Below are 17,693 nucleotides of genomic sequence, written 5' to 3'. Positions count from 1 at the left end.
TTGTATATTTTATTATAGGGAACACAGTCTATATATCCTGTTGTACATTTTATTATAGGGAAAACAGTCTATATATCCTGTTGTACATTTTATTATAGGGAACACAGTCTATATATTCTGTTGTATATTTTATTATAGGGAACACAGTCTATATATCCTGTTGTATATTTTATTATAGGGAACACAGTCTATATATCCTGTTGTATATTTTATTATAGGGAACACAGTCTATATATCCTGTTGTATATTTTATTATAGGGAACAGTCTATATATCCTGTTGTATATTTTATTATAGGGAACACAGTCTATATATCCTGTTGTACATTTTATTATAGGGAACACAGTCTATATATCCTGTTGTATATTTTATTATAGGGAACACAGTCTATATATCCTGTTGTACATTTTATTATAGGGAACACAGTCTATATATCCTGTTGTACATTTTATTATAGGGAACACAGTCTATATATCCTGTTGTATATTTTATTATAGGGAACACAGTCTATATATCCTGTTGTATATTTTATTATAGGGAACACAGTCTATATATCCTGTTGTATATTTTATTACAGGGAACACAGTCTATATATCCTGTTGTATATTTTATTACAGGGAACAGTCTATATATCCTGTTGTATATTTTATTATAGGGAACACAGTCTATATATCCTGTTGTATATTTTATTATAGGGAACACAGTCTATATATCCTGTTGTACATTTTATTATAGGGAAAACAGTCTATATATCCTGTTGTACATTTTATTATAGGGGAAACAGTCTATATATCCTGTTGTACATTTTATTACAGGGAACACAGTCTATATATCCTGTTGTACATTTTATTATAGGGAACAGTCTATATGTCCTGTTGTACATTTTATTATAGGGAACACAGTCTATATATCCTGTTGTATATTTTACCATGTTCCCTATAATAAACTGTAACTGTCCTTTTACTAGAACCAATACTATTGACATCTACTGACCGTGATTAATCCACATACATGTAACCTTTCCTTTCTTCCTTTCCTAGAGTCTTTTCCAGTTTTAGTGACAGGCCAGTTTTAGGGGTCTGAATTATTTCTGAATGCACTGTATATCAGTATATTAGACTCTCTCTCTCTCAATGCAGTGATGTTGTTTTCATCACTTCTGGTTTAACACTGCCATCAAGTTGTGATTGTCCAAACTGCACCCCTGTTAAGAAATAAAAAGCAAGAGAGATTGGGGGAGAGATTGGGGGAGAGATTGGGGCAGAGAGAGAGCAGAGAGAGAGCAGAGAGAGAGACCTGTTGCTATAGTGGGCCTGCATCACAACACTGTTGTACATATTTAATTGTTTTGTATTTCATTTCATATTTGTTTCATGTAACCAGTCGCAGGTTAACGTCAACCTGACAGAGACAATGTAAAATCAATAACTAAACTGTTTTCACAATTAACATGCCTTTTCTTGTTTCAAGTATGTTTTATTATGAAAAGTACAATATAACCATGTATACTTGTACAACTATGGAGCGTATGTCCACATATAATTATACAATTTGTTATTCAACATACAAGACAACAAATGATCACATTGGTATTTTAACAGTGTTATTGTAAGAGTTTAAATGTTTAAACAGAGGATACATCTAAAACAGGATAAAACAAGTGCAGTATGTTGTGAGAATGTTACTTTAACGTCGACTCATAACGTCACACTATAACTTCATGGGAGTCTTGTGGAAAGACTGCATGTTGTTTTGGGTGGATTGAGTGACGTCTTCATCAACATTTTGCAGAATATTCCGGTAATATTTTCACCTCTTGTCGGCTGCAGACATTCATAAGGAGTTCCAGTAGTTTATTTGCCATTTGCAGGTATTAAAAGTAATACATACATTGTAATTCCTTGTTGGATCTCTCTCACATACAGGACAGTACATACCAGAGGAGGCTGCTGAGGGGAGGACGGCTCATAATAATGTCTGGAACAGAGTGAATGAAATGGAACACATGGAAACCACGTGTTTGATACCATTCCACTTATTCCACTCCAGCCATTACAAGCCTGTCCTCCCTAAATAAGGTCCCACCAACCTCCTGTGGTACAAACACAAACAGTAAAATATTTCATAAAAAATGCAAAGTGGTAAAAGATCTGAAAATATTACAAGCCTGTCATGTGTGAGAGTCCAGTGTGTGTGTGTCAAGCGTGTGTGTGTGTCCAGTGAGTGTGTGTGAGTGTGTCCAGTGTGTGTGTGTCCCCAGTAAGTGTGTGTGTCCAATGTGTGTGTGTGTTTCCAGTGTGTGTGTGTGTGCCCAGTGTGTGTGTATGTGTGTGTGTCCAGTGTGTGTGTATGTGTGTGTGTATCCAGTGTGTGTGTCAAGCGTGTGTGTGTCAAGCGTGTGTGTGTGTGTCCAGTGTATTTGCCCAGTGTTTGTGTGTATGTGTGTGTGCCTAGTGTGTGTCTGTGTCCAGTGTCATGTGTGAGTGTCCAGTGTGTGTTTGTCCATTGTGTGTGTCAGTGTGTGTGTGTGTTCAGTGTGTGTGTGTGTCAGTGTTTGTGTGTGTGTGTCCAGAGTGTGTGTGTGTGTGTATCCAGTGTGTTTGTCAAGCATGTGTGTGTCAAGCGTGTGTGTGTCAAGCGTGTGTGTGTGTCCAGTGAGTGTGTGTGTGTATCCAGTGAGTGTGTGTGTCGAAAGTGTGTGTGTGTTTCCAGTGTGTGTGTTTGTCCAGTGTGTGTGTGTGTGTGTGTGTGTCCAGTGTGTTTGCCCAGTGATTGTGTGTATGTGTGTTTGTCCAGTTTGAGTGGGTGGCCAGCGTGTGTGTGTGTGCCTAGTGTGTGTGTCTGTGTCCAGTGTGTGTGTGCCCAGTGTATGTGTGTGTGTTCAGTGTGTGTGTGTGTGTGTGTGTGTCCAGTGAGTGTGTGTGTGTGTGTGTGTGTTTCAGTGTGTGTGTGTGTGTGTGTGTGTTCAGAGTGTGTCCAGTGTGTGTGTGTTCAGTGTGTGAGCATGTGCCCAGTGTGTGTGTGTGTGTGTGTGTTCAGTGTGTGTGTGTGTGTGTGTGTTCAGTGTGTGTGTGTGTGTGTCCAGTGTGTGTGTCCAGTGTGTGTGTGTTTCAGTGTGTGTGTGTGTTGAGTGTGTCCAGTGTGTGTGTGTGTGTTCAGTGTGTGTGTGTGTCCAGTGTGTGTGTTCAGTGTGTGTGTGTTCAGTGTGTGTGTGTTGAGTCTGTGTTTATGTGTGTCCAGTTTGTGTCCAGTGTGTGTGTGTGTCCAGTGTGTGTGTGTGTGTGTCCAGTGTGTGTGTGTGTGTGTGTCCAGAATGTGTGTGTGTGTGTGTGTCCATTTTGTGTCCAGTGTGTGTGTGTTCATTTTGTGTCCAGTGTGTGTGTGTCCAATTTGTTTCCAGTCTGTGTGTGTGTATGTTGTGTGTGTTTTTGTGTGTGTGTGTGTGTGTGTGTGTGTGTCTGTGTGTCTATTCAGAAATTAATGTATCATATTATAAATTACAAATTATCAAAGTTTTGCCTGCAGATAGAAACATGTATAATACAAATATTTGAGTAGAGTGACCAGACCAGTTTAAAAGCAGTATCAGTCAAAAGACAGACAGTGAGGTATCAGATTTAGATTGTATTGAGTATACAGTCCACACCATATCTATTTTGACAGTGAAGATAACATTTTAAATGTGGCTCTAAACTCCAACATTTTGGATTTCAGATCAAATGTTTCATATGAGGTGACAGTATATAATGTCACCTTTTATATGAGGATATTTTCATACATTTCTGTTTCACCATTTAGAAATGAAATCAGATTATGTATCTAGTCCCCCCATTTGAAGAAGTCATAAGTATTCTGACCAATTAACTCATAGTGTATTAAAGTAGTCAAAAGATTAGTGTTTGGTTGTAAACTAGTTGGTTGCATTTGCAGATTGTTTTGGTTGTGTTTTTCCCAATAATAAAATGGTGGATGATGACTGGATAATTTTCTGTCTAAGTGAGTAGATATCATGTTTCTAAACACTACTAAATGAATCCTGATGATAACATGATTAATACAAATCATGAATGAATCATGAATAATAATGAGAGAGAAAGTTACAGAGGCTACAACAAAACATGCTAACCTCTCACCATTACTAATAACAGAGGCTACAACAAAACATGCTAACCTCTCACCATTACCAATAACAGAGGCTACAACAGAACATGCTAACCTCTCACCATTACCAATAACAGAGGCTACAACAACACAACCTAACCTCTCAAAACATCCTAAAACATCCTAACCTCTTCACAGGAGTGTGAAGGTGAACGGAAAGGCTGGAGCAACGAACCGCCCTTGCTGTCTCTGCCTTGCCGGTTTCCCCTCTTTCCACTGGGATTCTATGCCTCTAACCCTATTACAGGGGCTGAGTCACTGACTTACTGGTGTTCTTCCATGCCGTCCATGGGAGGGGTGCGTCACTTGAGTGGGTTGAGTCACTGACGTGGTCTTCCTGTCTGGGCTGGCGTCACCCCTTGGGTTGTGCCGTGGCGGAGATCTTTGTGGGCTATACTCGGCCTTGTCCCGGGATGGTATGTTGGTGGTTGGAGATTTCCCTCCAGTGGTGTGGGGGCTGTGCTTTGGCAAAGTGGGTGGGGTTATATCCTACCTGTTTGGCCCTGTCCGGGGGTTTCATCGGATGGGGCCACAGTGTCTCCTGACCCCTCCTGTCTCAGCCTCCAGTATGTATGCTGCAGTAGTTTATGTGTCGGGGGGCTAGGGTCAGTCTGTCACATCTGGGGTATTTCTCTTGTCTTTTCCGGTGTCTTGTGTGAATTTAAGTATGCTCTCTCTAATTATCTCTTTCTTTGTTTCTCTCTCTCGGAGGACTTGAGCCCTAGGACCATGCCTCAGGACAACCTGGCTTGATGACTCCTTGCTGTCCCCAGTTCACCTGGCCGTGCTGCTGCTCCAGTTCCAACTGTTCTGCCTGCAGCTATGGAATCCTGACCTTTTCACCGGACGTGCTACCTGTCCCAGACCTGCTGTCCCAGACCTGCTGGAACCCTGACCTGTTCACCGGACGTGCTACCTGTCCCAGACCTGCTGTTTTCAACTCTCTAGAGACAGCAGGAGCGGTAGAGATACTCTCAAAGATCGGCTATGAAAAAGCCAACTGACACTTACTCTTGTGTTACTGACTTGTTGCACTCTCGACAACTACTATGATCATTATTATTTGACCATGCTGGTCATTTATGAACATTTGACTATCTTGGCCATGTGCTGTTATAATCTCCACCCGGCACAGCCAGAAGAGGACTGGCCACCCCTCAGCCTGGTTCCTCTCTAGGTTCCTCCTAGGTTTTGGCCTTTCTAGGGAGTTTTTCCTAGCCAACGTGCTTCTACACCTGCATTGCTTGCTGTTTGGGGTTTCAGGCTTGGTTTCTGTACAACACTTTCAGAAATCAGCTGATGTAAGAAGGGCTATATAAATACATTTGATTTGACCATTACCAATAACAGAGGCTACAACAAAACAAGCTAACCTCTCACCATTACAAATAACAGAGGCTACAACAAAACATGCTAACCTCTCACCATTACCATTAACAGAGGATACACAAAACATGCTAACCTCTCACCATTACCAATAACAGAGGATACAACAAAACATGCTAACCTCTCACCATTACCAATAACAGAGGCTACAACAAAACATGCTAACCTCTCACCATTACCAATAACAGAGGCTACAACAAAACATGCTAACCTCTCACCATTACCAATAACAGAGGCTACATCAAAACATGCTAACCTCTCACCATTACCAATAACAGAGACTACAACAAAACATGCTAACCTCTCACCATTACCAATAACAGAGACTACAACAAATCATGCTAACCTCTCACCATTACCAATAACAGAGGCTACAACAAAACATGCTAACCTCTCACCATTACCAATAACAGAGGCTACAACAAAACATGCTAACCTCTCACCATTACCAATAACAGAGGCTACAACAAAACATGCTAACCTCTCACCATTACCAATAACAGAGGCTACAACAAAACGTGCTAACCTCTCACCATTACCAATAACAGAGGCTACAACAAAACATGCTAACCTCTCACCATTACCAATAACAGAGGCTACAACAAAACATGCTAACCTCTCACCATTACCAATAACAGAGGCTACAACAAAACATGCTAACCTCTCACCATTACCAATAACAGTGGATACAACAAAACATGCTAACCTCTCACCATTACCAATAACAGTGGATACAAAAAAACATGCTAACCTCTCACCATTACCAATAACAGTGGATACAAAAAAACATGCTAACCTCTCACCATTACCAATAACAGAGGCTCATTCCTCATTATTCGCAATTAATTCCTGATTATTCATAATCATGGTAGCATCCACATGAATGTAAAAGTGTTCAGAAACATATTCTCTTCTTACTGACAAATCACAGGACATTATTCACCATTAAGTTACTATTAGGAAAAATATAATCTAAAACACAACCCAATTTAAAACTGTAAGCTTCACTGTCCAAACACATATGGTGTTGACTATGTGTGCCTGGTAAACACATGTGGATCTGGTGAACAGTTATCACTTGTTGACCAACTACAGGAATACTGACCTCAGAGTCTCCAGTCTGCAGTGGGGATTCCCCAGTCCAGCAGAGAGCAGCTCCACTCCTGAATCCTTCAGGTCATTGTTACTCAGGTCCAGCTCTCTCAGGTGTGAGGGGTTTGACTCCAGAGCTGAGACCAGAGAAGCACAGCCTTCCTTTGTGACTCCAGAGCCTGACAGCCTGCAACAAGATCATCATGACTTCACAAACACACTGTTTATTTAACACCAGTAGTGTAGAAGGACAACGGTAGATGCATTTGGTTTATTCTCTCAAAAAACATATAGATTCATCTTCCATCTCCTAGAATTGTATGGTCATATTGTAATACTAGATTGAATATCTGATTCAATATGTTATTCAATATAATATAATATACATATTATAATACATATTTTTCTCTAAACTGAATATTTCTTCCTGATGATTAGTTCTTATATATATATATATCATTTGATTTACTCACAGAACAGCCCTGGAGGCTTTGACCACTGGCAGCAGCCTCAGAAGACCTTCCTCTGATCTGGAGTATTTCTTCAGGTCAAACACATCCAGCTCCTTTTCTGAAGTCAGCAACACAAAGACCAGAGCTGACCACTGTGCAGGTGACAGGTTGGGTTCTGAGAGACTTCCTGAGCTCAGGTAGCTTTGGATCTCCTCCACTAGAGAATGGTCATTCAGTTCATTCAGACAGTGGAACAGATTGATGCTCCTCTCTGGAGAGGGATTCTCCCTGATCTTCTCCTTGATGTAGTTCACTGTCTCTTCATGGCTCTGTGAGCTGCTTCTTGTCTTTGTCAGTAAACCTCGTAAGTGCTTCTGATTGGACTCCAGTGAGAGGCCCAGAAGGAAGCGGAGGAACAGGTCCAGGTTTCCCATCTCACTTTGTAAGGCTTTATCCACAGCACTCTTGTAGACAGTAACTTCAGGCTTGTCTCTGTACAGCAAAGAAAATATACTGGACTTTGTTTGCTGTTTGTCCATTAGATTCTCATTGTTGTTGATGAATGAGAGGAACACATATACAGCAGCCAGAAACTCCTGAATGCTCAGATGCACGAAGCAGTACACCTTGTCTTGGTACAGCCCACATTCCTCTTTAAAGAGCTGTGTGCACAATCCTGAGTACACTGAGGCTTCATTGACATCAATGCCAGCCTCTTTCAGGTCTTCTTCATAGAAAATCAGATTGCCATTCACAAGCTGTTGAAAAGCCAGTTTTCCCAGTGACAGAATGCTCTCTTTATTCCAGTATGGACCTGTCTCTTCTTTCCCAAGATACTTTTCATTCTTCTGTTTGGTATGAAACACCACAAGGTGTGTGTACATCTCAGTCAGAGTCTTGGGCATCGCTTCTCTCTTATCTTCCAGCATGTGTTCAAGGACTGTTGCAGAAATCCAACAGAAGACTGGAATGTGGCACATGATGTGGAGGCTCCTTGATGTCTTTATGTGTGAGATGATTCTGTTGGCCAGGTCCTCATCACTGAATCTCTTCCTGAAGTACTCGTCTTTCTGTGGGTCATTGAACCCTCGTACTTCTGTCACCTGGTCAACACACCCTGAAGGGATCTTATTGGCTGCTGCAGGTCGGGTAGTTATCCAGAGGAGAGCAGAGGGAAGCAGATTTCCCTTGATGAGATTTGTCAGCAGAACATCCACTGAGGTTGACTCTGTGACGTCACAACAGATCTTGTTCTTCTGGAAGTCTAGGGGCAGTCGGCACTCATCCAGACCATCAAAGATGAACAGAACTTTGTACTTGTTGTAGTTGGAGATTCTTGATTGTTTGGTTTCCATTGAGAAGTGATAGAGAAGTTCAATCAAAGTGTGTTTGTCTCCTTTCATCAAATTCAGCTCCCGAAAAGGGAATGAAAATACAAATTGAACATCCTGATTTGCTTTTCCTTCAGCCCAGTCCAGAATGAACTTCTGCACAGAGACTGTTTTTCCAATGCCAGCGACTCCCTTTGTCAGCACAGTTCTGATACGTTTGTCTTGTCCAGTTAAGGGTTTGAAGATGTCGTTACATTTGACTGCAGTCTCTGGTCTTGCTTGTTTCCTGGTTGTTGTCTCAATCTGTCTCAGCTCATGTTCATTATTGACCTGTCCTGTTCCACCCTCTGTGATGTAGAGCTCTGTGTAGATCTTATTGAGAAGTGTTGGGTTTCCTTGTTTAGCGATCCCCTCAAATACACATTGAAACTTCTTCTTTAGATTAGATTTGAGTTCACGTTGGTAAATCACAGCAAGCTCATCTGAATGAAGAAATAGCACAGAGGATATTAATATTACGTCTGTTTTAATGCCTACAGTATTGTAGGACTGTTATAACATTTTAAATTATAATCATTTATTCTCTTAACTGAATGTATTGTCATGACGTTGCCCTCTCTCTGGGAACAGGGAGCACAGTTGACCCCCTCCCCCTTGCACCATCCCCCTACCTACCTCTCCCTACCCAGGCCCTGTGAAGGCGGTCGTAAATTCCAAAGGAAATGTCCTGCCTAACAGTTGAGACTGAGAGGGGTTTCATAGAGAGACAAGGAAATTCTTCCAACTCACAGAATTGGGGAACCGAATTACATTTATGTTCTGGAGAAGGTATAAAAGATCGGTGAAGAATCCAGCTACGAACTGGTCCGCTTGGTACAATTGTGTGATTCTCAGAAGAGACAATATAGCCATATTATCATAAAACTGTTTATATAATAGCCTCAGCTATGGGACTTGCATCTAAATGGTTGTATAAAATGTATTAATAAGGATAAAGCTATTTGGAATACGTTGAGATGCTATGTACTGATGTTAATGTGATAGACTGTATTTCTGTTCAAAGCTTAAATCAGTCATCGGCATGCCCCCCAGGGACACAGACAGGACCAGGTGTCATGTGACAAGCTTGTTCTATGTTCACGTATAAAACCCCCTCCCTGATTTTCTTTCTTCAGACCAGCTTACCTCAGAAGAGAGAGCCAAAGTTTGACCATCCAATTCCTCTACTGAAAGTTAACTATACCACGTGGTTAACTTTTAGACTATCGAGACCGACAGAATAATAACAAGTCTTTGATATTAATTATTAGTCTGCAGCTAGAAATTATATAATTGAACGCGAAGACCGACGAAACATACATTCTATAACGACATTAATGAATGTCGCTTTGAAAGGCCATTCTAACCGAGAGAGAGAACGGGACAAAAACTCTCCAACAGGACAAAAACTCTCCAACAAGGATCCCGACTACACACTGAGCGTAAATATATATTGATTGCAATTGTTCCCGAATGAGTGAGCGTTCATGTACAAAGGATTAGCATATCAATTGTTAATATTAATGAACTCTGTGTGCCTCCTCAGCTGCCCTTTTATGACCCTTTGTTTAACAAGACACCAGCCATGCCTGTTTAGCCCACTAGGCCACATTACTCTACCAATTCTTTGTGACGATAATTACTGTTTGTATGCTTTCTATGAATTACTTAGTTTAGTAAATAAATGATTTTAAGACAATTGATGTATGGATGACTTTAGTAAAGGCTGGATTCGTGCAGATACAACAATTTACGACGTTTGGAATGAGACTGGACGCGAGGTAAAATACACCATTTAAACCAGAAGATAATCGGCCTATACTAGAATATAATATAATATATAATGTTATAATATAGGAAAGTTGTATTAGGAAAATTATAACCTTGTAATCTGAATATTTTCCTTGGTGCCCCGATCTCCTAGTTAATTACAGTTAAACGATTAGTCAGTTTAATCGCGTGATAATAATTACAGGGAGTTATTTTGATAAACATGTCTTCAAGTTAATGGAGACCAAAGACACGACAGTATAAATGTGTAAATGTTTTCATAATGCATTACAGACTGGTGTGACTGATTATAATATTATTGGTATTATTGACGGTATTATTAATGTTGTCTCTCTCTCTCTCTAAATTAATCAGCACAACACATCCCTGCTGCTACTTGATGAGGTCACTAGGTGTTGTGTTAAGGCTGCTACAATATCATTGAGTTACACAGCTACTTTAGCTGTACTTTAGCCACAGCTTTTAAATGTTATAAAACAGCATTCAACATGAGGCAGACAGATCTTACAGTTCTCCAGTGTGTCAGCAAGCTCCTTCTGGTTCATTTTCCTCAGGACGTGCAGTGTGATCTTCAGAGCCCCCTCTCTGGCACTGCTCTCCTGCTTCTCATCTTCAGCATCCACCACTTCCTCATCCTGCTTCTGTCTCTCAAAGCCTTCTGGGAGTTCTGGACTAAGAATCCTCTTGAACATCTTCAGCTCGTTCTTCACAAATGTCATAATTTTCTCTTCAAGCATCTGAAATAAAAAAAGTAAATAAGTTAAGCAAGAGAAGAAATGCTTTCTCATTAACACATTAATGAATAATTGACAGATCAACTTTACTTGAGGAAAACAAAAACAAATGTTCATAACAGGACCACATACACTGAATATGGAGTCCAGGTCTGTTTGATGACTCTGGGAAGACTGACCACTGAGAATCTCTGACTCTGATCTCTCCTGTTGGTTTCTGTGGACAAAACATGAGATTACATCTCCTCATCCAGGGAGTGAGTACGGACAGACAAACAGACACACATAGACAGAAAGCAGGACAGACAGTCAGAGACAGACAGAGACAGACACACAGACAGACAGACAGACAGACAGACAGACAGACAGACAGACAGACAGACAGACAGACAGACAGACAGACAGACAGACAGACAGACAGACAGACAGACAGACAGACAGACAGACAGACAGACAAACAGACAAACAGACAGACAGAGACACAGACAGACAGACAGACAAACAGAGATAGACCGAGACAGACAGAGACAGAGACAGACAGACAGACACAGACAGAAACATACAGACAAATAGAGACAAACAGACAGAAAGCGGGACAGACAGTCAGAGACAGGCAAAGAAAGACAGACACATACAGACAGAGAAAGACACACAGACAGAGACAGACAGAAATTAGAAAGACAGACAGACAGACACAAAGAAAGACACATAGACAGACAGAGACAGACACAGAAACAGAGAGACAGACAGAGAGAGAGAGACAGACAGACAGACAGACAGACAGACAGACAGACAGACAGACAGACACACAGACAGCGAACGACACACAGACAGACAGAGACAGACACAGACACATACAGACACAGAGACATACAGACACACAGAAACAGACACACCGACAGAGAGACAGACAGAGACAGACAGAGACAGTCACAGAGAGACAGAGAGAGAGACACACACAGACACAGAGACAATGTGACAGAGACACACAGTCAGACAGAGACAGACAGTGAAAGACACACAGACAGAGAAAGACACACAGACAGACAGGCAGAGACAGACAGAGATAGACACACAGACAAAAACAGACATACAGACAGAGAAAGACACACAGACAGACAGTAAAACAGGGACAGACAGAGACAGACAGACAGACAGAAACAGACACACAGACAGAGACAGACACAGAGAGACTCAGAGACACAGACACAGACATGCAGGCAGAGACAGACAGACAGACAGACAGACAGACAGACAGACAGACAGACAGACAGACAGACAGAGACAGACACACAGACAGACAGACAGACAGACAGAGACAGACACATAGACAGACACAGACGGACAGAGACAGACACAGACAGAGACAGACACACAGACAGAAAGACACAGAGACAGACACACAGACAGAGAGACAGACACAGACAGAAAGACACAGAGACAGACAGACACAGAGACATACACACATACATAGACAGACAGACAGAGACAGAGACAGTGAGACAGACAGACAGAGACAGACACACAGACAGAGAGACAGACACAGACAGAGACAGACACAGAGACAGAGAGACAGACAGAGAGAGACAGACACAGAGAGAGACACAGAGACAGTGAGACGGATAGACAGACACACAGACAGTGAAAGACACACAGACAGACAGAGAGACACAGACACATACAGACACAGAGACATACAGACACACAGAAACAGACACACCGACAGAGAGACAGACAGACAGAGACAGACACAGAGAGACAGAGAGAGAGACACACACAGACACAGAGACAGTGAGACAGAGACACACAGACAGGCAGAGACAGACAGAGTCAGACACACAGACAGAAACAGACACAGAGACACACACAGACAGACACAGAGACAGTGAGACAGACAGACAGACAGACAGACAGACAGACAGACAGACAGACAGACAGACAGACAGACAGAGACAGACAGCGAAATACACACAGACAGAGAGACAGGCAAAGAGACAGAGAGACAGATAGACAGACAGAGAAATACACACAGACAGACAGAGACAGACAGCGAAATACACACAGACAGAGAGACAGGCAAAGAGACAGACAGACAGACAGACAGACAGACAGACAGACAGACAGACAGACAGACAGACAGACAGACAGACACACACACAGGGAGGGAATATTGTGTTTGTTTAATATTGTTTTTTGGACTATGAAAATGGACAGGATTAGCCTATGGATTATGAAAACAACAAAAAGAAATGTGAAAATGGGAGAGGAGAAATGACTAGAGACTGTGTTGTTTAACTCACTGACCATGACCCATGAGTTCTTCTTACCTTTGTTCAGTAGAAAAGTCTCCCTCTCTAAACTCTATAGGTAGACGCATAGACCGGTCGCTCTTCATGGACACACAGCTGGGTACAGGGGAGGCTGGTCTCTCCTGCTTGATTGGTCTTCAACACAACAGAGACAAACATTACATCTCTCATCTACTCTGATCTCAGATGGGAAACATAAGAAGAGCTCTGGATCAGACAGACAGACAGACAGACAGACAGACAGACAGACAGACAGACAGACAGACAGACAGACAGACAGACAGACAGACAGACAGACAGACAGAGACAGATACACAGACAGACGGAGATAGATACACAGACAGACAGACAGACAGACAGACAGACAGACAGACAGACAGACAGACAGACAGACAGACAGACAGACAGACAGACAGACAGACAGACAGACAGCAAAATACACACAGACAGAGAGACAGGCAAAGAGACAGACAGATAGATAGACAGAGAGACACACACACACACGGAGGGAATATTGTGTTTGTTTAATATTGTTTTAGGACTATATAAATGGATAAAAGGATTAGCCTATGGATTATGAAAACAACAAAAAGAAATGTGAAAATGGGAGAGGAGAAATGACTAGAGACAGTGTTGTTTAACTCACTGACCATGACCCATGAGTTCTTCTTACCTTTGTTCAGTAGAAAAGTCTCCCTCTCTAAACTCTATAGGTAGACGCATAGACCGGTCGCTCTTCATGGACACACAGCTGGGTACAGGGGAGGCTGGTCTCTCCTGCTTGATTGGTCTTCAACACAACAGAGACAAACATTACATCTCTCATCTACTCTGAGCTCAGATGGGGAAACATAAGAAGAGTTCCAAAACGCTATATATCACTTTACAGAAATGTGCTTTTATTGTTTAAAGAAATTATGTACTAATTATTACATCTCTCACAGACAAGGATTTGTTTCAAATCTATCACTTGATGGTTTCATTTCAGAGAGACAAAAATCATGTTTTTTTTATGCAAAATGCTATATATCTGCCTCACTCTCAAATGTGACCGACCGGCTCAATTTGGTAATTAACTAAATAACTACATATATAGTGATTTTGGTTTATGTCAGTTTAAATGTTTGTTATGGTATAAGTTGTTATTTTATGATTGTAAGTGATAAAATTAACTAGTAATTCTCAGTAATTACTACTTTAGTAAGGAATAACACATTTTTCAGCACTACTGCAGTTGCTAAATAATTCCAATAGATGGGAACATAAGACCACAATGACATTTCAGAATAATAGTTTAGTTTTCTCCCTGGATACACCACCACTCCCCACGCTTCCTGCAGAACCCCTGCAGTACCTCCGCAGACCCCGGATTGAGAACCCCTGATTTAGCAGATGCTCTTATCCAGAGAGATTTACAGTAAGTGCATTCACCTTAAGATAGCTATTTATTTAGGAAATAAACTAAATGAATTATTCTTAAAATTGTTATCTCACCTCTTAGCTTTGGTGTCATGTCCCCCAGAGAGATGCATTTTGGAGGCAGGGCCCCCCTCCTCTCTCTCCCCAGAGAGACTCATTTTAGAGGCAGGGACCCCCTCCTCTCTCTCCCTAGAGAGACTCATTTTAGAGCACTGACCCCTGTAAACAGAGATCCAGCAGGTTGGTTGTGGTTAACACAGTGACAACTAAACAGAGATCCAACATGTTGGTTGTGGTTAACACAGTAACAACTAAACAGAGATCCAGCATGTTGGTTGTGGTTAACACAGTGACAACTAAACAGAGATCCAGCATGTTGGTTGTGGTTAACACAGTGACAACTAAACAGAGATCCAGCATGTTGGTTGTGGTTAACACAGTGACAACTAAACAGAGATCCAGCATGTTGGTTGTGGTTAACACAGTGACAACTAAACAGAGATCCAGCATGTTGGTTGTGGTTGACACAGTGACAACTAAACAGAGATCCAACATGTTGGTTGTGGTTAACACAGTGACAACTAAACAGAGATCCAGCATGTTGATTGTGGTCAACACAGTGACAACTAAACAGAGATCCAGCATGTTGGTTGTGGTTAAGACAGTGACAACTAAACAGAGATCCAGCATGTTGGTTGTGGTTAACACAGTGACAACTAAACAGAGATCCAGCATGTTGGTTGTGGTCAACACAGTGACAACTAAACATATATATAAATATATTTTTAACAACTTTCTCTTTTACTTCACTACATTCATGAAGAAAATGATGTACTTTTTACTCCATACATTTTCCCTGACACCCAAAAGTACTCGTGACATGTTGAATGCTTAGCAGGACAGAAAACGGTCCAATTTGAACACTTATCAAGAGAACATCCCTACTGCCTCTGATCTGGAGGACTCACTAAAAAGAGAACATCCCTGGTCATCTACTGCCTCTGATCTGGAGGACTCACTAAACAGAGAAGATCCCTGGTCATCCCTACTGCCTCTGATCTGGAGGACTCACTAAACAGAGAACATCCCTGGTCATCCCTACTGTCTCTGATCTGGAGGACTCACTAAACAGAGAACATCCCTGGTCATCCCTACTGCCTCTGATCTGGAGGACTCACTAAACAGAGAAGATCCCTGGTCATCCCTACTGCCTCTGATCTGGAGGACTCACTAAACAGAGAACATCCCTGGTCATCCCTACTGTCTCTGATCTGGAGGACTCACTAAACAGAGAACATCCCTGGTCATCCCTACTGTCTCTGATCTGGAGGACTCACTAAACAGAGAACATCCCTGGTCATCCCTACTGCCTCTGATCTGGAGGACTCACTAAACAGAGAACGTCCCTGGTCATCTCTACTGCCTCTGATCTGGAGGACTCACTAAACAGAGAACGTCCCTGGTCATCCCTACTGCCTCTGATCTGGAGGACTCACTAAACAGAGAACATCCCTGGTCATCCCTACTGCCTCTGATCTGGAGGACTCACTAAACAGAGAACATCCCTGGTCATCCCTACTGCCTCTGATCTGGAGGACTCACTAAACAGAGAACATCCCTGGTCATCCCTACTGCCTCTGATCTGGAGGACTCACTAAACAGAGAACATCCCTGTTCATCCCTACTGCCTCTGATCTGGAGGACTCACTAAACAGAGAACATCCCTGGTCATCCCTACTGCCTCTGATCTGGAGGACTCACTAAACATAAATGCTTCATTTTTAAATGATGTCTGAGTGTTGGAGTGTGACCCTGGCTATCCGTAAATTAAAATAACAAGAAAATTGTGCCGTCTGGTTTGCTTAATAAAAGGAATTTTAAATGATCACTACTTTACTTTTACTTTTGATGCTTAAGTATATTTTAGCAATTACATTTACTTTTGATACTTAATTATATTTAAAACCAAATACTTTTAGACTTTTACTGATGTAGTATTTTACTGGGTGACTTTCACTTTTAATTGAGTCATTTTCTATTAAGGAATCTTTACTTTTACTCCAGTATGAGAATTAAGAACTTTTTCCACCACTGTTCTAACGTTCTAGAGACATATGAGCCACAGTTTCAACAGACATTTTGTAACTGCGCAGGCTACAAAGTTACTTTCAATTTCATATTACGCATTTTAGACCATTCCATTGTTCCTTAAAATAAAACTCCACTCACCTGTAGCACCGGGCCATGCAAAACGAACTTCCCACTGTCGCAGGGCACTGAGACACAGAGTTCCAAACCCAGAGGCATTTACAACAGTAACAGTCAGTTGCATGCGACAGCAGCAAATCATGACATTGTACCGAATCTTGCTTCAGTTTCTTTTATTATAGTCCTTCTTACGTTATTTTTGCTAAACATATAATTTACTCGTAACCAAGTTTAGTTGTGTTTTTTTCCTCCAAAATATGAATTACTGTAGGACTTTAATAATTGTTAACAAACCTACAAACCCAAAAGGTTTTAATTTGAGAATGTTCATTTGTATGCCTTAAATATTAAACTGTCTTCAAATATTTGATGATTAGTTGAATCAGGTGTGTAAGTGCTGGTAAGAACAAAAGGATTGAGAAACTCTGAGATAAACATAAAACCATATAATGTAAAAGCTCCTCCGCCATCTTTACCAGACGTTTTACTGATAACATGTAGACCTACTGATTAGTTTCCACTTTGAAAACTGCTGTCTGTCAGCAACTCAGCTCAAGTAGCAGTTCTACTAACTAGTAATATCTCATTCCAGGTATTCATTCTCTTACTCTGTCCATTAGAATAAATTATTGTTCAGAAATACTTACTTTATTATTTAATTTAATAATTTTTATTTTATACTTTACTTTACCCTCAAAACACCAGTCTCAACGTCAACAGTGAAGAGGCAACTCCGGGATGCTGGCCTTCTAGGCAGAGTTGTAAAGAAAAA

At 41.3% G+C, this 17,693-nt stretch overlaps 1 long non-coding RNA gene across 1 annotated transcript; it reads right to left on the bottom strand.

Annotated features, from left to right (window-relative positions):
• Positions 1–917: 917 nt before the first annotated feature.
• On the bottom strand, positions 918–6,702 carry LOC115186643 (uncharacterized). Its single transcript, XR_003875813.1, has 2 exons — positions 6,652–6,702; positions 918–1,203 (listed from the first exon to the last, which is right to left on the bottom strand). It is a non-coding gene; the product is annotated as an uncharacterized LOC115186643 (long non-coding RNA).
• Between the last annotated feature and the right edge of the window lie 10,991 nt (positions 6,703–17,693).

The sequence above is a fragment of the Salmo trutta genome, unplaced genomic scaffold (assembly GCF_901001165.1).
Source record: "Salmo trutta unplaced genomic scaffold, fSalTru1.1, whole genome shotgun sequence".
NCBI classification, from domain to species: Eukaryota; Metazoa; Chordata; class Actinopteri; order Salmoniformes; family Salmonidae; genus Salmo; species Salmo trutta.
This window is presented reverse-complemented; position numbering and strand designations above follow the sequence as displayed.